General features: G+C 42.0%; 1 long non-coding RNA gene across 10 annotated transcripts in view; it reads left to right on the top strand.

The window, feature by feature from the left end:
• Positions 1–24395, top strand: part of LOC142405772 (uncharacterized) — a 265132-nt gene that overhangs the window by 139667 nt on the left and 101070 nt on the right. For 8 of the 10 annotated variants that reach the window (XR_012774326.1, XR_012774323.1, XR_012774327.1 and 5 more), the window contains one exon: positions 23920–23989. The exons of the other annotated variants lie outside the window; for them this stretch is intronic. This is a non-coding gene — a long non-coding RNA (uncharacterized LOC142405772). The remainder of the gene's footprint in view (positions 1–23919; positions 23990–24395) is intronic. 10 annotated transcript variants of the gene reach the window in all.

Genomic DNA, 24395 nt, shown 5'->3' with positions numbered 1-24395 from the left:
ACTTGGGAGCAAGTATAAAAGAGTTTCTCCTGCAGTTGGTGAGAGAGAAAAGGTGAAGACAAAGTCGGGGAGCCAGAAATAAGACCTTTCTGAATAAGAAGAAAGAACAAAGGGGTGACAAATGTGCAGGCAATAATGAAAAAAAAAAAAAAAAAAAGTGTTTTGAGGGGGAGTTTTGGAAGGTAATGGGTGAGCAGGGACCTGTGTCAGGAAAGACACAGTGGTAAGATTCAATTTCCAGGTTACTCATTTTTGTTCACCAGTATAATGTGAGTGGTAGCTCTTACTGGAGGGAGGAAAATTCAACTTTCCTTAGCAAGGAAATGGAAAAGCTCACTAGACTTGCATGCACAAAGAATGCTTTAAATGTAAGTATGGGAAAGCAATAGGAACATTTTGATAGTACTTCCTGTATTTTCTATTTTTCAAAGAGGGGGACTACCTAGGGTCACACAACTTGAGTAACCATGAGCCTACAAACCCACACCTGAGTGTTTTGTGGTGCTTTCTAAAAACATGCTCTGTTTTTCATATACTGGTTTGTTTAGAAAAAATAAAGTTTTTAAAATTTATTTTTAAGTCTGTCATAAGCAAGTCCAGTTATATGCTGGCCTGCATATTCACTGCTGAGGGTAAGATTAACATGGTTGTGAACGTGTTATGGATTTGGGCTTTGCATGAGTAGCTCTTGTCCTGTAATGGGTAGGTGAGCTGTCGCTTAGTGAGATGTGGCTCCTGCCTGAAACCAGAGCAGGTCTGAAGCTGCCCTAATAACTCACAAATTGGCATAGTCTTTCAAAACAGCAATCAGCTTGGCAAGGCATAGAGCACTCTGTGCTCGTGGTTGTATTCAGTTTTACCTTGTGCCTGCTTTTCCTTGGCTACAACTGTGCTTCCAAAGTGTTTGTGGTATATTGGTTTTATCAGGAGGAGACTGGAGGTGGCAAATATATGCCAGAAAAGTACTTGTTACTCTGATCTGTCCTTATGCAGTCCCTATGTGGTGTCATATGGAGCTGGAAGCCTTTTATTTCAGCTGCTGCTTGAATACGTTGATAACATTTGCTTCCAGGCAGGGCATTATGTTTTCCTGGACATCCCATCTTCTTCCTCTTTCAGCCTTGGTCTAGGTCAGTCTGAGGGCTTTCTGAACTTGTCCTGGTTTCCCAGGCACCTGGTAGCGCCAAGAGGGAGATGCTGATGACCAGACTGTAGTATGGGCGGGCCTGGCATCCCCAGCACCACGGCACAGCAGCGGGTAGAGCTTGTCCAGCTGTAGCGATCCTGACCTTTCAGGGAGCATCGCACTTACCCTGTACCTGCTACCCGGTTGCTGCCTACCCTGTATGGCAGGGCTGGTGCTTGCGAGGCCGACACCAAAGCAACGTGGCTACGTGTTTGCAGCTTTCCACTTCTGGAAGCAAGCATTGGAAACCTCCCTTTATGCCTAGGAGTGTTTCCATTCCCGGATGTGCTAGTTAAGGAGTTTGTCCTCCATATGGATTGCCTGGCCTTGTTGCTCTGCGCCTATTTCTAACCCTGTACATTCATTAATTTTATTTTTTTTTCAAAACCTCTCAAAATATAGGTAGAGCAAGCATTCCATTGTATCTGTAAAGATGCTGACCTAGCATCAAATGGACGAGTCTGATGAAGTGATAAATGTTTCAAGCCCCTGGCCTTTTATCTCTGGTCTTTTTTTGTCTTTTTTTTTTTTTAAAATGCTTCTCAAACGTAAGTGATTGAAAAGCTTTCCAGATCTGATAACTGCAAAGATTTCAAGTGAAACTTTTGGCTCCTATCCCGGCATGAGATCATACAAAATGATATTAGCTGAATTTGTACCAGAGTTTGAAAGGAAAATGAAAACATGTTACTGTTAGTCTCTCTCAGCTATTTTTCAGCTCTGCTGGGCAAATGCTTTCTCATTGGTTAACTTCTGTGTACCATTTTAAAGGTTTCCAAATATATATGTGTGTATATATACATTTTGTCCACTAATAATGTATTTAATTTATACTCTTTTGATCTTTTATCCTTGCTAGCAGGACTCATTGGATTTTTTTTTTAATAGGGATTTTAAAATCTAGTGTAGCTGAGAAAACTCACTTTAAGAGAAAGGACATCCTGAAGCCCTCTTTCTATTCAAAATTATCTTAAAACAGAATAGAGCTGAGGTATTTCTTCTTTAACCTGTCTTTGTGTCTGGTTGCTATGATAGGCGTCCGTGAAAGCAATGGTCTTGTACATGTGTGCGTACCTAATAAGGGTAAAAGTGTGTCAACTGCATGTGTTTTGTGGGTTTCCTGTATAGAATTAAAATAAGATAAATAATGCCTTAAGTTAGGCCTTTACTGAACAGGGCTGAACTTCAAGGTTGCAAAACCAAGCAATCGGAGGCTAGAAAACTGTACAATTAAAGCTATTCGTTCATCCTCTTGGCAAATATTCGTTTTGGTTGCCTTTAATTAGAGGATTGTGTACTTTTTTTTTTTTCTACAAGGCCTGCATATTGTTCAGTGCACAGCATGGCTAATGCTTAATGAGTGGGTAGGTTGTTGATGTTTTGTTTCTCACCATTTCTTGTATGGCCTTATTTACTGCGTGGTTGGCAGATGGTGCACTGAATGCAGAACTACTCATTTCCTTATGGAGTTTTTCATGGTGTTAACACCATAAAGAGTTACTTTACTGCATATTTTTTGAGGAATCTTAATCAGGAGTGCAAAATAAGATGTACATGTATATTTAACCAAACTCTGAGCCTTGACTGTTAATTTTCTGGGTGGAGATGGTTACAGCACAGTTGTCTTGATGGAAACTAGCAGGTTTTACCAACTCTGTCCTCCACTCTTCTTTCTGTAGCAGCAGACAACAGTGGGTCAAAGCCCACGCTGGGGCATGAGGTATCTCCAAAACTGAAGAATTTGGTGGAGATGTTGTAAACAGCTATAGCTTCCCTCCACCCCACCAGTGTTTGCATCTTCCTGTCATTGACTGTACATAGGAAAATAGACTTGCCATGCTGGAAATCCTCTTCTGTAATCGAAGGTAACCATGCAGTAGATATTTTGTCCAGCAAGCCTAGAGTATTCACTCAGCAACCCACTCTCCAGCATTCAGTGCATATTTAAGACCTGATGGAAACGAGCAAAGCTTTAAAACCTACAATAAGCTACAGGAAGAGAACACCCTTCATCTGGTTTCTGTCTTTGAGACTGTAAGCTCTTCAGGCTGGAGACTGTGCCTTCCCATATGTCGATAAAGCATTTCAAGCACTACATTAGTATAAACACCAGTGGATGAGGTCATCATATATCAAACAACATAATTAAATCAGTGCTTTATTCACTGTCTGTGTCTCATTATGGCTGCCTCCTAGGTCACACTGCAGCCTTGAAGATCATGTAAGAACTCGAATGTTATACCAGCCCTCACAGAAACATTTGCTTTGAAGTTGGTGCTATTCATTTAGAAACTAATCTTCAGAAAAATGTACTTTTCTAAAATGTGGTCCTATTTTGAAAAAGCCATGTAAAAGGGAAACACTTATTATTGATTTTTGTCATAAATTGCCATGCATGAATGTCAGCCCACAGTTGCTGATCACATGATTGTGATGGGATTTCTTGATTGATTAGAGGTCTGAAAGCAATCGAGTGGATAATGTATTAGAAAGGACCCCGTTTCTCAGAGGGGAACATGAACTTGAAGTGGTGCCTGCCAAGTAACCAGACTTCGAGCATCAGCATGAAACTCTGGCAGTTTTAGGATTTAATTGACGCTTACTTTTGCCTGCTACTTTAAAGTGCACTCACTTTAAAACAATATAGGAAAATATTTTAAGTAATATCCTCCTTCCCCCTTTCACAGTTCTGGTACCCACACTTTAAATCTCGTGTTATATCAGCACCTATATGTGTTTTATAGCAATAGATCCTTATGTGTGTTTTACAAGGAAGTAGGCTACCAATTCTCTCTGAGCAATAAGTACTTTGAAGTCTGAAGTCATAATTGTAGATATGCACGTAAGCCTCATGCCTCACCAAGTATGATGCTTTGGGCATGTGTTATTGCTTACCTATGCCATAATTACTGTACACATGTAGCTACAGGAATATGCCCATATGGTTTTCCTACTGTAAACTTTCAGGTGACTTAATCTAGACCAGTACTCAGAAACAAGGGCTGGTCTAAGATCTTAATAATTACAAAGCTGGCATACAAACTTCAGCATTAAGACTCTCCCAGATCCACTTGAAATCAGGTTACATTCATATTCTTTCTTGTTTTTTGAATAGCAGCCTGACAGCATGCAGAGTTGTGATGTTTTGCTTGACCTGCTCTCTCCCAGTCTTGCTGGAAAGGGAAAAAGAGGGACAGATATTTAGGGTTTATATTCTCTTGGCTTTGCCATAAATGAAGGAGATTTTTTTTCTTATTCCCCTGGGGGTTTCCTGAATTAATTCATACTAACTGATGAATTTACTGGAGTAATACATGTTCTTCCTCCCTAATATTTACCTATTTGTCTCTAGTGCTTTTCCTTAGTACCAATAACGATGGCACAGAACAGTGAGTCGATGCCATGTGTTACGGGCTGCTATTTGCTAAATTTGAGCCCAAAAGCAGGAAAGTGAAGAGAGAGCAAAGGCGGCTCTTTAGTGTTCTGCAGGACAGGCGGGCTCTGGAAATCAAACATAAAAGCGAAGTTGTGCAGCTTACCCAAATAGCCACATTGAGGGTCGAGGGCATCTGTCAGCTGGGGCTGCCTCTGGGACTAGCCTGCTCTCCAAAGCACTTCCACGAACATGCTGCTGCAAAGATGGGAGGTGGGGGATGATGATGAGGAAGGACTTGCTGGGTCCTGCTGGAGGCTGGAGTCAGTAGCTCCTGCCTTAGGTAGCTCCCCTGCTGGGAAGAGCAGCCCTCCTGGCCGGGTAGGAAAGCTGTGGGAGGGCAGAGAAAGCTACTTGCCCCCAGGCTAGTGCTGGAAATCACCTGGCTCCTGCTCAGCTAGTGAAACAACAGCAAGGAGAAGTCTGTTATCCTGCCTGAAGATGGGTGCCTTCATGTAGTTCTGGGGTGCTAGAGAGGAGTCAGTTCTCCTGTGCTTAGTCTGCTCTTGAGAACCCTGCTGTTCTTAGCCTTTTCTTGTTTTCCTCTTCAATAACAGCATCTGAGCAGGGGTTAAAAAAAGATTATTGGCAGACAGCAGAAGTTTAGGATGCTCAATACTAAAATTTCCAGTGTCTTCAAAAAAAGACTTTAACTTTATTACATTGTCTTAGTGGCTTGATTGTTGACTGGTTAGGTGCTTGGTAAACCTCCTAATAAAAAGAATAGACACTTTTATTGGTTTTACACCCTTTTTTTTAATGTCCCTGTTCACGTTCCATTATTTTGCTGTGATTCTTTTTTAAAATAGCCAGGGTAAAACAAAAGTGGTAAACCCTAATTCAGGGTGTTAGCAAGAGCTGGCTCACTCTGATAAGGGTCAGCCAGGCTTCCCTGGTTCTTTATTATAATCCACTACCCACTGTGGTTTATCCTCTCCGAATATTACTCTTCTGTTATAGTTGCTATCATCTCTGTGCAGATGATAGCTTAATACTTGCAAATGACCTAAATATAATGAACAGCAAGGCAGAAAAACTAAAAACATACCCCTATGAGAAGACAAGGGCAATACTAGCCAATACTGTTTTTCTTAGGACAAGTGTGAACAAGTGTTGGATGTAAAGAAAAAATATCTCCTTCCCCCAGCCCCCCCTTGCTACAGGGGCACAATTCTCATTTCTGTTTGCAGTCATCTAGACAAGCTTAGGTGTGTTGAGTGGCAGGGCCTATTTGCTTGTGCACAGCATACTGTGCCTACAATACAAAGCAATGTACAGCTTTCAACCAGGAGACAGCTTGGAGCACAGGCAGAGCAAGCTCAGGTCTGTACCTGCCTGCATACAGAGATCCTTAGAAGAAAGCAGAGACACCCATTTTCTCCTTATTACTGCATTACACCAGAGGCAAATGCTCTAATTAAAATTTGCAGTTAGCAGTGGTTTGTTATAACTGCTGTAAATTTCAGCCATGTTAAGACTTCCTGGTGGTGGGAGGAGAGGTACAGAAAAGCTGGTTAGCGCAAACAAGGGCTCTCGCATAGTTGGTTATAGTAGTCTGGCCCCTGTCTTCTGTACCTTTTTTTTTTTTTTAAGGCACAACCTATGGCACTTTGTAGCAGGAAAATTACTAAATGGCTTAAGAGAAAATGTGACTAATGCTGTAGAGTGGAGGAGCTAAGATCTGTCTCATTGTAAGACGTTCTAGTCACTTCCTGCCTTTTGCTAGGCTGGGAGAGGGAAAGGTGCTTGGCAAGGCTCAAAACAGTCTTGCTGTTGCCTTTGCCCCGGTGCATTGCTTCCATCAGTCTGACACAGTGGGAAAAACTGGGAACTCGGATAACGAGGATGGTAAGATTAAGAAATATGCATTTTAATAAAGGCGTTAGAGAATGGTTTTGCATATCTTACAACTAGAGGAATAGAAACTTGGAAGAAGAATAGTTTTCTGAACAGGTCCCAGTTTTTACCTTCTCAGTCCCGCTGTTCATTTACTTTGGCTATGCTGATGGCTACTCAAGTGCTGTGCCAGGTTACTGTCTTCTGCTTGCTTTTATGAGCTGGATGGCTGAAAATGTCTTCCTTCCAAATACTTATTTGCTATCCTACACTCTGCTGTTTCCACCACCTCATCTAGACCAAGAAAGAATGCCCAATTCATTTCCTTCCTGGGACAGGAGGACTTGATCATATGGGAGCTATCAAAAGAGGTGCAGTTTGGCATGTAACTACCTCTTCCCTTCTACAAGGGTGCTTTTCTCTTGGGCAGGCTGGGCAGAAAGCTGCGGGTCTGGACGTGCTCTCTCCGTTAAGCATCGTTTAGCAGTCTGTGCTTGGGACAGAGAAGCAGAATGGCACCGAGTTGATGGGGTTGTATTCACGTGGAGCCCCTGCTTCCTGTCGCACTGTATTCGACCTGATATAAGCAGCTGACATAACATCACCGTGGGTGTTGCCAGCGTTTTCTTCTTTTAATATTAAATTTTGGGAAAAAAAATTAATACATGTTTTCTTTTTAAAAGGAAAGAGAAAACCCCAAAGGATCTTGGCTGGCTCTGCATACCCTATAGGTATGTCTGGTTGTTTTTGATGAGCGAGGTGCTGTCCTCCTGTTTACCTCTCTCAAAGGAAGTGTCTGTTGACATAGTCTGCGTTTCAATCATCTTTATTACACAGTGCTCTGGGAAGCCTTCGGGGCAAGTCGAGCCAGCCCTAAAAGCAGCTTCTTGGTCACAAAGAGACACGAGCCCAACCAGACGCCCACGGTTTGTATTTCTTTCTTCGCATAGCTCTGTGCCCTGACAACCTCAGACCCCGCAGCAGCTGAGGTCGGCTTAATTTGGAGCGGCGCGAGAGGGGTGGCAGGAAGGTCTCCCAGTGGGTGCCATACCCGCCCTCGCACCACAGCCGGTACGGACCTGGCTGTTTCGCCGGTGCCGTCAGGGAGCTGGTCTCGCTGCCCAGCCTGGCGGAGCCTGGGGTTTTCCTGCAGCGGCAGTGCTGGATAGGCCCTACCGGGCTCGGAGGCAGCTCACAGGCATCCTCCTCCCTTCCCCTCCCTCCATCCCACGCGTTTTCTGTGCGTGCTGTCACCGTGGGGTGTTGCTTAGTGTTTGTTGCCCTTAGTGTGGCTCAAACATTCGCAAGACTTCGTGTGTCATTACCTGCGTGAGGCTCGTTCGCTGAACGGCATCCAAAGCATTGTACAGGGTGGGTTTGTGTCCAGACGGTTGGTCCCTGCATTCGTTGGAGAACTGCTGTCGTTAATGATCGGCCATGTCGTCAAAGCTGTCTGTTAAGGTTTGCACAAGGGGAGAGTTTTACTTCAGACTGAAGTTTGCGTGTAGGGCTGAACCGTTCTGGGTAAGTGAATCGTGGGGATGATCTGCATGGCGTTATGGTAGCGTCTTGTGTTATTCCGTGCTCTTGTAAGTCTTCTGAATAGGTGAAGTTAGCTTTGGTTTGCATCAATGTGATACTTTCCTCTGGTGCTCAATGATGAGTTCTAGATAGCATCATTTTTGTGAGTGTCTATGCGAAGAGCATCCATCTTCTCGGTAAAAGGTGGGGCCCTGACTGGCCACGATGTGCCCTCGAGGCCTCTTTCTCCAGATCTGTGCAGCTGCCTGGCACCTCTGAGGGGCTAAACCCATCCATCTTTCGAACGAAGAATGGCTTTATACTGTGCTAATAGAGAGTGAGTTATAAACCTTCCCCTCTCAAGATGTCTGCAGTGCCAACACGGAGCTTTATTTTATCTTTGATAGTTCATACCTTAAGACAGTTGCAATCTCTATCAAAAATTGTTACCCAGGAAAGCTACGGGTGGTTAAGAAACAGGATATGAGTGACCCAGTTGTCAAGTGTAAGGCATTTCTTGCAGGGTATGGGGAGCTGCCTAACAGCTAAATATTCAGATATCAATTAAAATAATTTGCAGAGTCATGCACTAATGATGAAAGCAGCTTGTGCCTTCGTTGTAGCCAAAGATTTCAAGGGCCAAATTCACTGCAAATATAAACAGTGATGCAAATTATATGTTAGAGCCCAATTGTTCCCCTGCAGGCTATAAATAACTCCTATTTTAAGTCACTGGGGGTTATTCGTCTGCTGTGGGAGAGACTGTAGTCTGTGGTGTAGCTGACCAGAAAATGGTTGTTAGTGATAAAGCGGTGTAATTTGCGTTGATTTATTATTCATTGGCTGTACAGATCAAGTGCAGCTTACCCAGCGAGAGGAATTGAAATCAAATTCTTTTGTCACTTAAACAAATGTCCCTGCTGAGTATAACCAAGAGATGCTATTGTAACAGAATGGAGTTTATCACACACCTTCTAGCTTGTAACTCTCTAAAATCTGAATCGGACTTCAGTAAGAGTTGACTCCAAGCTTCATTTTGCTCTATCTGTGTAAGCCAGGGTTGATAAGTATTAGAAGTAGATGTATGTAAAGAAAAATAAAAGATAATTCCTTGAATTTGTTTAAATTCCCCGCATCCGATAACATGTGCATCCTGCTTTGGAAGCTCTAGTGCCTGTGTCTAGCATCCTGCATCCAAAACAATAGGTCTTTATTGGCTACAGAAAGGATGAATTTGTGTTTAGTGTGGGCAAAATCAAGTTGAAGATAGCCCAAGATCGTTCTTGTAAGGTTTTCTTCTGCAAGTGTTGACTTCAGAGCTTCCAGGGATTATGAGACATATTATGATTGACATGAACATGATATTATCAGTGTCTACTTTGGTGTTCCTCTGAAAACTGTAGCTCTTGGAAGAAAACAACTCATAAAGGCTGCTTGTTGGTTTTCTCTTCTCTTGCTCCTCGCTTATTAAGTCAGCTTTCTATTTCTGGTGGTTGTGGAAGAAACCCTGGAAATATGAATCACATGCTTCTTCAAACTCAAAAATGAGAAAGCAAAATATAAAAAGGAAGAATATTATCTTTTAAGTGTTTTTTTCAGTTAGTCTCGGGGGGAGGGAGTGTGTTTTAAGTTCAGATTCATTATTTTTAAGTGTGTGTGGCCGCTGCTGCAGGTGTTGAAACATCCCATCCCTTCCCGGGCTATTGGCAGCACTGGCACATGTGCAATGGGTGCCTTACAGATGATGGCACCTGTCACCGCGAGCACAGGTACCAGCCACGCTGGCTGCTCTTCAGCTGGCTTTCTTCTGCCGTGGTCCTTGAGATCTTGTCATGCCAGCTGGCTCTGGGTGAGCCTCCTCGTGGAGGTGCAGCTGTGGGTTGCAGACTGGTGTGTGCTGGGTGGGCTCGCAGCCCTGGGGTGCGAGGGGGCCTGCTGGCAGCCATCTGCTGGGACCCTTGCAGCCCCTTCTGACCCTGCCGGCGTGCACCGTGTTTCACGGACTATTCTGCAATTCCACTGTGATTTTGACTGAAAAAAAAAATTGGTGGTAACATGGGAGGGAAAGCAATACTGGAGGAAATCCTTAGAGGCTTTATGATGATTCGTTTTGCTTTGTACATTGACTTAGCATCAGCCTCCCTCAATGAGTCCCCAGCTACAATCTGTTGTTGAATAAATACTCTGTGTCCTGCCATTGGCCGTTGTTGTTCACAGCCAGGAATGAACTTGTGGAAAGGAATGCTGTAAATAAAAATTGCTCTTTTTGGGCCACTTTTTCTGGTTAAATCTGAATAAAATAATAATATTGGAACTTAACTCTTCTCCTAAAAAGAGCGTGTCCTATCCGTTTAAAGCTGAACCATTTTGCAGAATATTCCTTCACATTTTTGTTAAAGGTTAACAAAATTGTTTAGACAGTTCTAGTGGCTGCACATCAATCTGCTGTAACCAGCTGATTAATGTGACTGATTTCTGCAGTGAATTTCTCTAATCACCTCTTATTTACAAACTGGGGTGGCTTTGTTTAAAGCAGCTATGCTGAGTGTTCATCCATCTTAAAAGTTCATTCCTTGACTGAAGTAAGTTTAGGAAACACAAGTCTAATGAACCTCTGTGACAAACGGTGCCCATAAAAGCAGAGGTCATATGCAAAGTCTCTGGTAGTGTTAATCCCTCTTGTCGTCTCCTACAGATGAAGTAAAAAATATAAATTTTTCTTGAAGCAAAGGGAACGGAAATCATAGTGAGTGTAGGCAAATAAGAGAGAATAAATATTCTGAAGCCTGCAAGGAAGTGTGCAGGAAGCCAGGAAACTGTGGATTTCCATTATCCAGGCTATTGGCTGACAGCTGGTGATTTGAAATAATCTACAGCTTTTTTTTGGGGGGGAACTTGTTTAGACCTCGTAGACTTACTCTACTGGGAAATACAGAGGGTTCCCTCTTTAGAAATAAGGTAAAATTATCTAGTCTTTCTTCAAGTGGAGTTAGGCACTGAGACAATGTCTCTGCTGTGATACCTCCCTCACTTATTTGCTACATTTTAAAGTAGCATGTCAGTGCTTTTGCTCTTTCTTAGGAGAAATCCATCAGGATATGCAGATCTTTTCCCAGTTCTACTTTTGCCATGATTTCTGCAAACATTTGGACTCTGGTGATCAGATTTTATTCAGTCTGTAGAGAAGGCCCATAGGTGAGGGGGACAGATGGGAGGAAAGCTTGAGCTGTGTTTCTACTGGGATCCATTCATGAAAAGAGAATATTACTTAGTGGTCTACATCACTGTGTGGGGTAGTAGTCTTTGATACTGAGTCTGTTACAGCAACTGAATATGTCAAGAAATGATGGGAAAAGTTCTGAAGATGCTCATACAATATTCATGCCTGGCTTTAGTGCACAGGAAGTGGAAAAGGGAGAAGATACAATAATGAATAATGGAAGGACAGCAAGAAAAAAAGAAAGTGATAGAAATTATAAGGACATGAATTGGATCAACAGGACAGTTAACAAAAAATTTGTGCCTAACCTGACAAGGCAATTGGTTGTGGTCAGTTAGAAACAAGGAAAAGGTTTGTACTTAAATACCAGGTTAATAGGATAGAGGAATCTAAAATACTTGTGAAGACAGATGTTGCAGAGGACAATAGATGCATAGCAGAATAATAATCTTGCTGGAAAAGTAGTACTTAGTTGTTGTGTTCAGGAAGGACAGAAAGAGAAGGTAGTAGGCTGTCCATGAGTGTTAACAATGTGAAAGAGCATAAAAAAAGAAAACCAAAACACACAAAACCCCAAAAAACACAACAGGAAAGGATATACTGAATAAAAGAGTATCTGTTCTGGTTTTAGCAGCTAATGATGAGATCATAGAAGAGCTAGACATAGGAAGTAACTTCAGATCAAGTGATCAGGAATTGACTTAATTAAAATGAAGGGAGGATTAAAAGTGTGTCCTTAATTAAAAATTGTCTTTGAAAGACAGCAAACTTGAGTTTGTCAAAGTGCTAGCAAGGCAAGTCGGCTGCAGTGGAGAGCTCAGGGACCTGAATAGTGCAGAAATTGGAAGTTTTTGCAAGTACTCCAGCAGTCTGGAGTTTGTGTCCCAAGGAAGGAGAAGAAGTTATCAGGAAAGGGTGAAAGGTAGAGTTGCCAGAATTCAGGCTGAATGGAAGCTAGCAAGTAATGTTTAGACACATAGAAAAAGGACACTGAGCTGTATAAGTAACTTCTGAACAGCAGGAGGGCTACTATGTAGTGGTGCTGCTTATGCAGGAATTAAGCGTAATTTAGATGTGGCCTCAGTGTAAAAAAAACAAACAAAACAAAAAAACCAACCCACCGCCCTTCCCCCCAAAGAAGCCCTAGTGGTGACCACCAGGAGAGAAAATCTGAATGTGATGGAAGCAAAGCTTCCACATTCAAAGCACTATTGCAGTGCTCCTGAATTGCATAGAAATAGCTAACCTTTGTAACTGCTCACTCAGAAATTGAAGGTATGACTGCAAGCATTTTTAGCAAATCCTTCAACACCCACTGTCTGTCTCTGGGCTCTATGCTTTGTGCTTAATTCTGTCAGCTATCTGGAACAGGAGCAGTTTTGTGTCGTCACACTGCTTGGTGTTGTGGTTCTTGAGCATCGCTATGTCAATTCAGGAATGTTTAACGTATATAAACTTTAGGAAAAAGTTAAAGAAGATGGTGTGAAAAGAACTTTAAATGTGATGCCATGTTAGGAAACTACTTGAAGGGTTTATTTGGGGGTTTTCTGACTGAACAGAGAAGGGAAGGTGAGTTCAGCAGTTGTACCTTTTATGCCCTGGCAGAAGGCAGTGGCATTTTTCGGACACTCAAGGGGAGAATGTTGTCAGACTGGTTAGGATAAAGTACAGAGTGAGAGATTTAAGCTGCTGAGACTGGAAGAAAGGGGCTGAAAGGGAGCGGCTGAACTTGATACGCAGAAGGAGAGAAGAAAATGTCCCAAGTGACTTTGAATTTGCTGTTGTAAGCATTGAAATCCCAGTGTTGGCATCAGTTGTGGGGAGAGGAGGAAGTTTTATAGGGAAGGCATTTAGTATTAGTGCAAGTTAATTTCTGTTGGTGACAAAACGTAAAACTTGAAGATTTGGGAGGTAAAATGAGGCATGTGTGTAAGTGCAAAGGAGATGGCTTAGAAGGGGAAAAAGATGTGTCTGACAACATGGTTTCATGAGCTGCATGATCTGACCTAAGGCTCCTGGCCTATAGCCCTCTCCCTGGCCCTCACCACACATTCCTGACATTGCCTTCATGTCAGATCACCTCAGACTGCTTCGGCAATCTTGAAATGGCATCTGAACCATCAACGCAGAAGTGAGTTCTAAAGTCATGAGCTAAAGAGATCGCCCAAATGTGTTGAATTGAGAAGAGCAGCATGCCAGTGGCAGAGCTTTCAGAAGTGCCCATCGATACAGTGGGCTGCCCAGAACAGAGAATAATCATTGACAGGAAAAATAGTGACTGATTTGAAACCTTAATGAGAATGAGATGTCAGAGTAAGGAGGATGATCAGCAGCATCAAAAGAACCAGAAGGGCTGAGCAGGAGGGGGATAGATTTGCCTGGGAAGAGATCCTGAATGACCCTGGTGAGAGCACTTTCATTCAAAAGGAAACAGTACAAGCTGGGCTGGACATGATCCAGTGTAGAGTTGGAAGAGAGGAAGTGAGTGCATTGGCTTCAGGCTATGCTTGCGGCAAGTTTATAGATAAGGGAAAGGAGGAAAGCAGTAACTGCTGAAATAGGTAGGGCTGTTGTCTTGTGGATAGTGGAAAGGGGGGACAGAGTGAGAAGACAGAGGGGTAAGTGAGGACTAAGCTTGGCTGAAACAGAAATATGCAGTTGAAGACAAATGGAAGAGGTTAAAGAATTTCAGATGAAGAAAGGTGAATAGTCTGTAGGCTCTGTATGGTGATATATTAGCAAACTAGGGGTGTTTTGGTAGGAATTTGCAAAGACCAATGAGAGAATTCAGCTGGAAAAAACGAGCAGCTTCATGCTTAATGAAAAAGAAATCACCCAAATGAACTTTTTCCAGTTAGTTGTAACTGATGTGAAGCAGCAGCGTGCTGCTGCTTTCCTTTTCCTCTTTCCACCCCCATGGCCGCAGCAGACAGCAGGGCACGGTGCCGACGTGTGCTGGTGTTACAGTGGCTGCTACGGAGCTTGCTTGGCTCTGGAAGGAGAGCGATGCATCCAGACTTCAGGGGCTGCACAGCCTAATTGTCTGGCTCTGGTCCAGCTGCTGATTGACCCAATAAACTCTAATGAATCTGGATTCCTGCAGTCTGATTTGCTTCCTCTCCCCGTTATGTGCCTTTCTCAGTCCATGAAGAGCTGAAACCTGAGTGCTGGCTTTGACAAAGGGAGTTAGAGAGGGGGGAAGGAGGGGAAGAAAAGGCAGATAACAGCCGAATGCAATCAGTGTTTTATTACCATCCTCAGGAAGTGGGAATGGCTTTAAAAAAAAAAAAAAAGAGTAGGTTGGAGCAAGGAAAGTTAATTATGGTGAGGTTATTTGACAGGAAATTACAAAACACAAACAGACAGAAGAAACACATTTTAAAACAGGGTAGGAAATCTCAAGTTACTTCACTGTGTATATTCAAAACCCCCAAAGCAAAGGCTGAAAATAGCAGTTTAAACAAAAGCTATCTTATCTGATAAAGGCATTTCAAGCACAAAAGGAAATTTATATATTGGGTTGACAGTCTTAAAATAAACTGATTGTCTTGATAACACCATAGATTTAATTGTGGGAAAAAATTGGGTTCATTTGTATGACCTGCAGACACAGTAAATTCCCATGTAAATTAATTCCTTTTTCTTTCTTTGTACATTTCTTGTCTTCTAAGCACTGTTTATCAGTGTTTTCCAGAAATTGTAAAGGTAGATTTATGCATGTAGGATGAGACTGATAAATATGTGCATATTTTAAAGACTTCCATGCAGACCAGATACGATTCATTTCCTATGCTACTGTATGGAAGCATTTTAATGGTACTTCAGCAAGTACCATTCAGATTCAGAAAGATTTTGGCAGAAATACATTATTTTGGGATGAGGGTAGAATTTCCAGTACTAGTGATCAGAATTATAATTTTATTCATTTCATTGTTAGTATATTTGTGATATGCTCTTGAATACTTGGTGTGTCTTTTCACTTTGTGTGGAAAGGAAACTATTCTGTTACCACATCACCTTTATCCTGAGTCTGTAAAGCATTTATGAGTGTGAGGACAGTGGAACTTGCTAGCATGGTTCTCTTGTAGCCCTGCTGTAGGTACCCAAGCTGCAACGAACAGCAAGGAGGACCTTTTTGGTACCTGGACTGTTACCACTGAGTCTTTTGTTATGAACAATTTATCTTCAAAGAAAGGTGCTGATTTTTTTTTTTTTTGAAGCAAATGCTGCTCAATTGCCAGTATTCTCCTTACAATTTTTCTTTGAAGTTTACTGCTGAGATTTTGAATAAACATTGCATCCATATAGATATGTGTCCTTATAGTGAGATAGGATATGTATTATAGGGTTGGTACAATTTGATTTGCTGAGAGGGAGGGAGCAAGGAGAAAGGGAGGAAATAACTCAAATGATATATTAGATTATCTCTGTTCAGATCAAAGACTTAGAACACTGTGGTGCAAATATCTTGCTTTTGGGTGAAGCAGTAACAAGAAGCATTAAGAGGTTTATAGGTACACCTGCCTGGCTGCTGCGACTTGGACCTTCGTGTTCCTCCCCTTTTCTTGCCCATCAGGCTGCATATCTAACAGTGTATTACAGTGCGGCAGGCACATCTGCGACTCTGTGCCTTGTCATACCTGCTCAGTCCTGGGAGACATGCAAGTTTGGGGTTTTTTTCCCCAATTAATTTGTCCACTGTGCCTGTGACTCCCTATTGCTAACACTGTTGAGCCTTCATAATCTATGAACACAGCAAAATAGTCTGGTAGGAGTGTGCTCGCTTACTGAGTGTTATATTGGAAGTTAGTGGTAGGTAATGCTTCTCCTTGGCTGAGGTGCAACATTGGCATCCTTATGGCTAAATTGGTAAGTGGCTGTTTTCATCTGCACTCAAATCTTTCCCTTTTATAGGTGATCCAGGTGCGCCTGGAGATCTCTTGGAGACCAGAATGCTCAGAATTATCTGACCTCATGAGGCTCAGAGAGTAGCACGGAAGTATAGCACAAAGATGAGTTCTCATCAGCTTGCATTGAGGAACACAAGACTACAAGGCCTGGTAGCATCCTATTGCTGGAAAATCTTGCTAGGAGTCCTGTAAAACTGTCAAGATCTGATGGGTCCCTAAGGGTTTTTGCTCTATTTAACAAAGAAATATCAGTTGTCAACAGACCATGAGGATTGGGTTGCAATATAAATATTCTGAACTTGTGATTGCTGGGTTTTGCACTCAAAATAAATAGAAGTGACACCTGTGCAGGAAAGAAGCTGATCTTTTTTCTATTGATTTATGTCTTATTTAAATGACCTTCTACTTTAACAGGATTTCATAACTCAGCTGGGGGACTTTGTGAAGGAAAGTTGTGGGAGGAAAGTAGCTTCCTCCTTAAAAGGGGAGAGTGTTGATGTCAATATGAATCACTAATCTAAAACAGCAAGTATTTAAAAAAAAAAAAAAAAGGAAAAAAAGGAAGAAACTGAAAGCAAATAAAATAAGAAATGGAGCTAAAACATCTTTCCAAAAAGCATGTGTTAAGGCTATGGAAAAACTGGGAATAGAATCAATCATTCTTGACTGACTCAATTTTTGCTGTTGGGTTTTGTTTCTTTTTTTTCTGAAACCCTCTACAGTTACTCCCTGATACAATTCTGAAATGTACATGTGATAGTGTTGTAAAAAGAGATCAATAAAATGTAGTGTCCTATAGTGAGGTCTCCGGAATGCTGTCGCAAGTATTGGGAACTTGTGTTCTTCCCATCTGTTTTTTCAGCAATGATCAATACAAACTGACATAGCTGAGAGAAGATTGTCTTAGGGTTAAATAGAATGCTTCAAAATTAGCATCTTTGAAGAACCCCAAGATCATTTTAAAAAGTTGGCTGTCACTATGAAGTATCTTTTATAATTCACTTTCCTTTTTCTTTTTAAAACTGAGATGTGTATGAATGAGATTTAAGGAGATGCCTGCATCACAGGTGATCATAATGATTCATCATTTTGATTCTGTCTTACTGCTATTTTATAGCTATTTTACATATGCTGAAAATGGAAAATTAAGTTCTGGAGATGCAAAGTTATGGCATTATATAACAATCCTTAACACAGGCTAATCCTGTGACTAGGTAGCAAGCATGTCCTTTGAATATGCATTAATGTTAGCTTCAACTTCTTAGCTAAAATAAAAAGAAGTAGCCAAAGTTAGGGCACACAACCGTTTTGAAAGTTTGCTTTAACAGTTTTACTGTTTTCACCTTCATAATGATGATAAAATAGATGAACTCATTTTTTTGAAAAAAGAAAACACTTTTACATTAAACTGAAAAGTGGAGAGACTACTTTGGGAAAATTCTGTTTGCTGATTTTGAAAGGTGTGTGCATGAAGCTCATTGTGCCTACTGGGAGTAAATAAAAGCTAGGTCAAGAAATACAGAGTTAGTCTTGACTCCTGGCTTTGGTTATATGAGTTACTTAAGTCTGTGCCATCAAGCGTGTTTTCCTGGTGACAGAACAGAGACTCTGCATGTAGGTGACTGACTTGAGATAAGAGCAAACTGATGAGAGCCGGGGTAAGGACCCAGCTCCCCTGACAGTGTTGTTCGTGCCTAATCCACTGAGAAGTGCTCCAACCAAGAAAGGCGCTTCTACAAGGCTGAAAGACCTAGCAGTTGGGGTTTGGGATTTTTAGGTCTCTTCAGCATTCTAAAATATGGCTCACTTATTTAACTTGTGTCCCTGCATCTTCGAAACTCCACTGTGGGTAAAGTCTGAACTAATTAACCAGTAACAGATGTAAACCACATTCATATCCAAACCATATGTTATCCTTGTAGTTTATCTGTACTTGTTTCCTTTGAAAACAATGAAGGCTGAAAGTATATTTTGCATGTATATGGTTTTAGTTTTGCAACTTTTTTATGGTTTCCAAATATAGACAGTAGTGCAGTTTGATTCAAGGTGTTTTGAATAGAGTACCTGGCACATTTCCAGCTTCTTTCTAATCAGTCACTGGCTGGCTTTTTTAAACATTTAATTTAAAATATGAAGTGAGTATTTTGCAGAAGCGCTTAATACAGCTTCAGTCTAGGACTGGAGTATCTAGAGATTGGGTGATATTTGTGATCTTTGCTCCTGGAGAAGAAGAATTCTGTGAAATCTTGTTACTCGTTGTTACAAAAAGCGGTTTCTTTTGAGCACTTCCAGTTTTAGGGAGAGGGGAGGAAAAAAGGTTGACAATGAGATTGAATTTTCTTTTGAAGCTTCAGGAGAGACAAGATTAAAAAAATGCATAAATGTATTTTTAAAAAATGCAAGATTTTCAGACCAATCTCATTCCTATTTTGTTGGCGTGGCTTGAATGTTCATTGATTAGCAGTGTTACTACACATTCACAATAACGAAAAGGTTCTTCCTCCAGGGGTTTACACAGCAGGGCCCCAGTCTTGCAACTTGTGACGGGACAGGGAGGTGTTTTTCTCTTATTGTGAGACACCGGCAATTAATTTTATTTATTGTGCAAGGCAGACATACTTCTAAAAGTCTCCTTTTTATTCCCTTCCCTACTTCATGTGAAAGCTCTGCAGTTTGGCCTGAGGGAAATAGGCTACAAAGCGAGGTATCAAATTTTGCAGCCGTTCCTATAGCATGTTGGTGTTTCTCCTTGAACCCAGCCTGGGGGAGCCATTAGAGTGATCTAGCAGCTGAAGAGGGGAAGGGGAAGAGTAAAATTTCCGTAGCGCACTCAATCTCTAATAGCCGTGGGACCTATGCTCCGTGTTAAAACACAGCTTCACAAGTGTTGTGTTCAAACTTAAGCATTATTAAGATATATATTTACATAATATTATGTAAGAGTTTTCCAAGTAGTTTATTAAAAATCATCAGATATTACTTACAATATTTTAACTGCCTATAACTTTTTTCAATTAATAGCTCAGTATAGAAATTGGTTTTTTATGGATCAGTTTAAATGAAAAAGTAGAAAATAAATATTCTAATGGTTTTTTTTTTCAAATACAGATTTTAATTGAAGTAGATACAAAGAAAAATCCTTTTTTTAACTCTATATTCTCTAGTTATCCCACTAAACACAAGCTGATTTGTGCTATATGATGGTATAACATAAATCATAGCCTAAACAACATAGGCATATAGAACTCGTATTCAAGGGAAAAATAAAAAAAAATATATATATATAATGTTTTAAATGGGATGAATGCTATTGTCAGGGTAAGACTATGTTAGAAAATGATTTTTTTTTAATGCTGAATACCAGTGCATAGTAAAACAATGAACTATCCTCAGTATCTACAAAATTATGAATTATCCCAGCATACCAGATACTTGACTTCTCTTAAGCAATCTTCTTTTGTGTACAAATGTGATGCAGGTGGCCATGAAGTAACACCAAATGCATATTTCAGCACAAACGTGAACAATTTTTACATGACTTATAGGTATCAAATGCCGGTGCTGCAGACTTTGTCTGAATGTACTAAACTGGTTGGTGTTTCATAGACAGCTACAGTGGAACTTGTATTTGCTAACGTGTTTTTTGTCTGTGCCCTTTTTTGTTCCAGTTAAAACTACCTATTGGTGACCCTTGTGTTACCAGCTTACACTCTGAGTCTAGAACTGCTTCACCTTTTTCTTCTCTCTCAAGCTTAAGCACAGGCTTTAGTCTTTGGGATCTTAGTCTTATAATAAAAACTCTCAACTAATTTTTGCTGCTTTAGCTTCCACATTGTTCTTCTGGGTGGGAGATGCTCAGACCTGGGTTTCTTCCTGAGTTTGCTCATAGGTAATGCATGCCAATTTTACTCTGCTTTTGAAACAGTCAAATGTAAAAAGCAAATAGTGTTTAAATATCCTCACAGTCTCCTAAGAAGCCTGAAGCTTGTAGAGGGGTCAGACTTGTGTGTTATATTAAAATCAGGCTGAGCTGAATTTTTGAGATAAGTCTATTTCCCCAAGCAAATACTCTTTTTTTTTTTTTTGATCTACTTAAGTCAAAGCGTCTTTTAGTTTAGTGTGATATGCAATGAGAAGAAACTGGATAGAGCATTATATACGAAGACACAGCTACTATGAGCGATATGAATTATTAAGACTTGAACATGAGCCAAAGTCCTTAGCAGAAAGGACCATGTGGGAGTTTCTCTTCCACGCAGTCTCTTCTCCAGCAGGTTTGGCATCAGTGTAGTCTGATGGCTGGCCTGTAAGCTCAACAGTAGTTAGCATTTTAAACCCAACCTCTTTAAAACCAGTGACTGATAGAAATTGAAGCACCGGAGTCAAGCGAATGATAACAAATAAAGGCCAGGAGAGTGGCTTATGTGACTCCCTGCTCAATTCCTTACAACCTCTTCTCCTAGGCATTCTGCCTACACACAGGGGAAAACACCTCCTGACAGACCATGATTCAGGCTTATCTCATACATACATCCACTGACACTGTCAGCTATATGACCAACACTCCAGGCAGTTTCAAGAGTCTTCCTCAGACAGCCACAAAACCAAAGCAGCCTGTTTCTGGTGTCGTAGCGCCTTGGGAATGAGAAAGGAAGACAGCTTTACTGTACCACTACTGTTAGCGACGAACCCCGTTTTCCTGAATGATGAGTATGGGGAGTCCTGCAAAGACCAGAGGAGCATCGGAGTTTGCAACCAACACAAGGGGATTGCTGAATTCAGGGGGGGCTTTCCCAGACTGCCTGGAAAGCCATGAAGAAAAACTGGCATCAATGAATGAAAGATGCTGCAAGTCTGAGTATAGGACAGACTTGCTTGTCCTTACAGTATAATTTGAATTGGGTTGCAGCAACAGAATCACATTTTTGAAGGCATGGAGGAAGGCATCTTCAATAACATGTTCACAGTCTGTAAGAGACCTTTTGCAGAACTGGGAACAGATTCTGGGTCACTTCTGAAAAGTAGATCAGTGTTGGACTATAACGAGCAGCCTGTTTGGTTACAGCTGCCGAACACAACATGTGTGCTGCCCTGCATATGGTAAGGCTATATCCAGCTGTATTTCTCATGGAAATACTGTGGATATTGGAATGGAAGCAGAAACCCCTTTATTTTTGTAGTACAGTAATTCTGAAATGATTTTTTCCACCACAGCAGCTCTGTCTCCATGCCTGCCCCTTAGGAAAGTTTAACACAGTTTGGAACTGTTTTCACTTGTAGTCAAGAAAGTTAAACCCTGTGTAAGGATAGCCTTCCAATAAGTGGCGAAGAAAGATGCCAGACAGTCTGTATGTACGCTTTTGTCAGGTTTAGACACTGGGGAAAGGATCAAACTGTGGAAGAAGTTGTCATAATAGAAACTGCATAAATACATGCAACTAGCAGGTAGAGGTTTTAAATTATTTTTAAATGAGGTCAGATGTATTTGAGTGAATTACATCGAACAGGGAAAGATTAAAGGTGGTCCCCATTGCTTAAACACACACAGTCCCAAGCCTTTTTTAATCTCTGATGGCATGCTCTCTTGGCACACACCCGGCTCTGTGGTGAGGAGGGTCCCTGGATCATGCTCCCCTTCAGCCACCTACTGTTGCTTTGTCTTCTGCCCTTTCTGAGATCTTTTCCCCTTGGTCTGAGGTGTGAAACGAACACATGGTGTTACTTCTTACTCTTTCACTGCACCAGCTCACCTAGTCGAGGAAGATGAGAGACACAAACCAAGAAATCTTAGCGGTGTACTGGTGGTGGAGACAGCGAATCATAGAATCATTTAGGTTGGAAAAGACCCTTAATATCATTGAGTCCAACCATTAACCTAACACTACCCCGTCCACCACTAAACCATGTCTATAAGCACCATGTCTACAGGTCTTTTAAATACCTCCAGGGATGGCGACTCAACCACTGCCCTGGGCAGCCTGTTCCAATGCTTGACAACCCTTTTGGTGAAGAATTTTTTCCTAATATCCAGTCTAAACCTCCCCTGGCACAATTTGAGGCCCTTTCTTCTTGTCCTATCGCTTGTTACTTGGGAGAAGAGACCAACACCCACCTCACTACAACCTCCTTTCAGGTAGTTGTAGAGAGCAAGAAGGTCTCCCCTCAGCCTCCGCTTCTCCAGACTAAATAACCCCAGGTCCCTCAGCCGCTCCTCACAAGACTTGTTCTCCAGACCCTTCACCAGCTTCCTTGCCCTTCTCTGGATGTGCTCCAGCACCTCAATGTCTCTCTTGTAGTGAGGGGCCCAAAACTGAACACAGTATTCAAGGTGCAGCCTCACCAGTGCCGAGTACAGGGGCACGATCACTTCCCTAGTCCTGCTGGCCACACTATTTCTGATACAAGCCAGGATGCTATTGGCCTTCTTGGCCACCTGGGCACACTGCTGGCTCATATTCAGCTGGCTGTCGACCAGCACCCCCAGGTCCTTCTCTGCTGGACAGCTTTCCAGCCACTCTTCCCCAAGCCTGTAGCGTTGCATGGGGTTGTTGTGACCCAAGTGCAGGACCTTGCTCTTCGCCTTGTTGAACCTCATACAATTGGCCTCAGCCTATTGATCTAGCCTGTCCAGGTCCCTCTGCAGAGCCTTCCTACCCTCAAGCAGATCAACACTCCCGCCCAACTTGGTGTCATCTGCAAACTTACTGAGGGTGCACTTGATGCCCTCATCCAGATCATTGATAAAGATATGAAACAGAACTGGCCCCAACACAGAGCCCTGGGGAACACCACTTGTGGCCGACTGCCAACTGGATTTAACTCCATTCACCACCACTCTTTGGGCCCAGCCATCCAGCCAGTTTTTTTACCCAGCAAAGAGTACACCTGTCCAAGCCATGAGCAGCCAGCTTCTCCAGGAGAATGTTGTGGGAAACCGTGTCAAAGGCTTTACTAAAGTCTAGGTAGACAACATCCACAGCCTTTCCCTCATCCCCGGTCATAGAAGGAGATGAGGTTAGTCAAGCAGGACCTGCCTTTCATAAACCCATGCTGGCTGGGCCTGATCACCTGGTTGTTCTGTATGTGCCACGTGATGGCACTCAAGATGATCTGCTCCCTACCCTTCCCCAGCACTGAGGTCAGGCTGAGAGGCCTGTAGTTGATCCCAGGTGCTCCTTCTGGCCCTTCTTGTACATGGGCATCACATGTGCTAACCTCCAGTCAACTGGGACCTCCCCAGTTAACCAGGACTGCTGGTAAAGGATGGAAAGGGGCTTGGTGAACACTTCCACCAGCTCCCTCAGTACCCTTGTGTGGATCCCATCTGGCCCCATAGACTTGTCTATGTCTAAGTGGTGTAGCAGGTCACTAACCATTTCCCATTGGATTACAGGGGCTTCATTCTGCTCCCCATCCCTGTCTTCCAGCTCAGGGGGCTGGGTACCTGGAGAACAAATGGTCTTACTATTAAAGGCTGAGGCAAAGAGGGCATTAAGTACCTCACCCTTTTCCTCATCCGTTGTCACTATGTTTCTCCCCGCATGCAGTAAAGGCTTGGATGTTCTCTGAAATGTGGTGTTCTGTGAAAGCAGCATGGCACAAATCCTTACTGTGCTTCGGTGCCTCTGCTGTGGTATCTGATATTTTGCTACTTACTTTCTTTTACACCTCTGCAATGTAACTGCTTGTTCTGAGAATTTCTTTCTTTCCGCTGTCAATATTTTTGTCTCATCACATCTTATGTACAACATAGTTTAAAAGCAAAATGTTTATAGGTGATCAGGGGATTGTGATTGTACTCCTCATTTTCTAGGGGCCTGCTCTGAGACCTGTGGGTATGATCCACATGCGCTACTGAAGCTGACTCAAATGGTGTGACAAATGTAAGTATTTTGAAGAAACTTGGCCCTGCAAGCCTCTGTTTGCGCACTTGGAATTAACAGATGCTTTTATATCCCCATGTCATGCCCCCCCTTCTGTAATGTGCATACAATGATATCATTCACTTCATCGCACAAAGATGATGTTAAAATGAATCACTTAATGTTTGTAACGCATTCAGATGTTGTTGTGATGAGCACTGTAGGAAAATCCACAAGCAAATGAATAATTCATTGTTCAAATCAGGCTGTGTGAATAGTACACAGTAAACAAGACATGGGACTTCACACTGAATAGTAAGAGTAAGGCCAAATAACTAATGATCACTTCTTCAATTATCATTGTCCATTCAGAGTATTGAAAGGGAATGGGATCCTGTGGGAAGAGTGTGGTCAGATCTTAAGGGGT

This window comes from Mycteria americana, chromosome 2 (assembly GCF_035582795.1).
Source record: "Mycteria americana isolate JAX WOST 10 ecotype Jacksonville Zoo and Gardens chromosome 2, USCA_MyAme_1.0, whole genome shotgun sequence".
Classification (NCBI taxonomy): Eukaryota; Metazoa; Chordata; class Aves; order Ciconiiformes; family Ciconiidae; genus Mycteria; species Mycteria americana.
The sequence above is the reverse complement of the archived record's forward strand: the minus strand, read 5'-3'. Positions and strand labels throughout refer to the sequence as shown.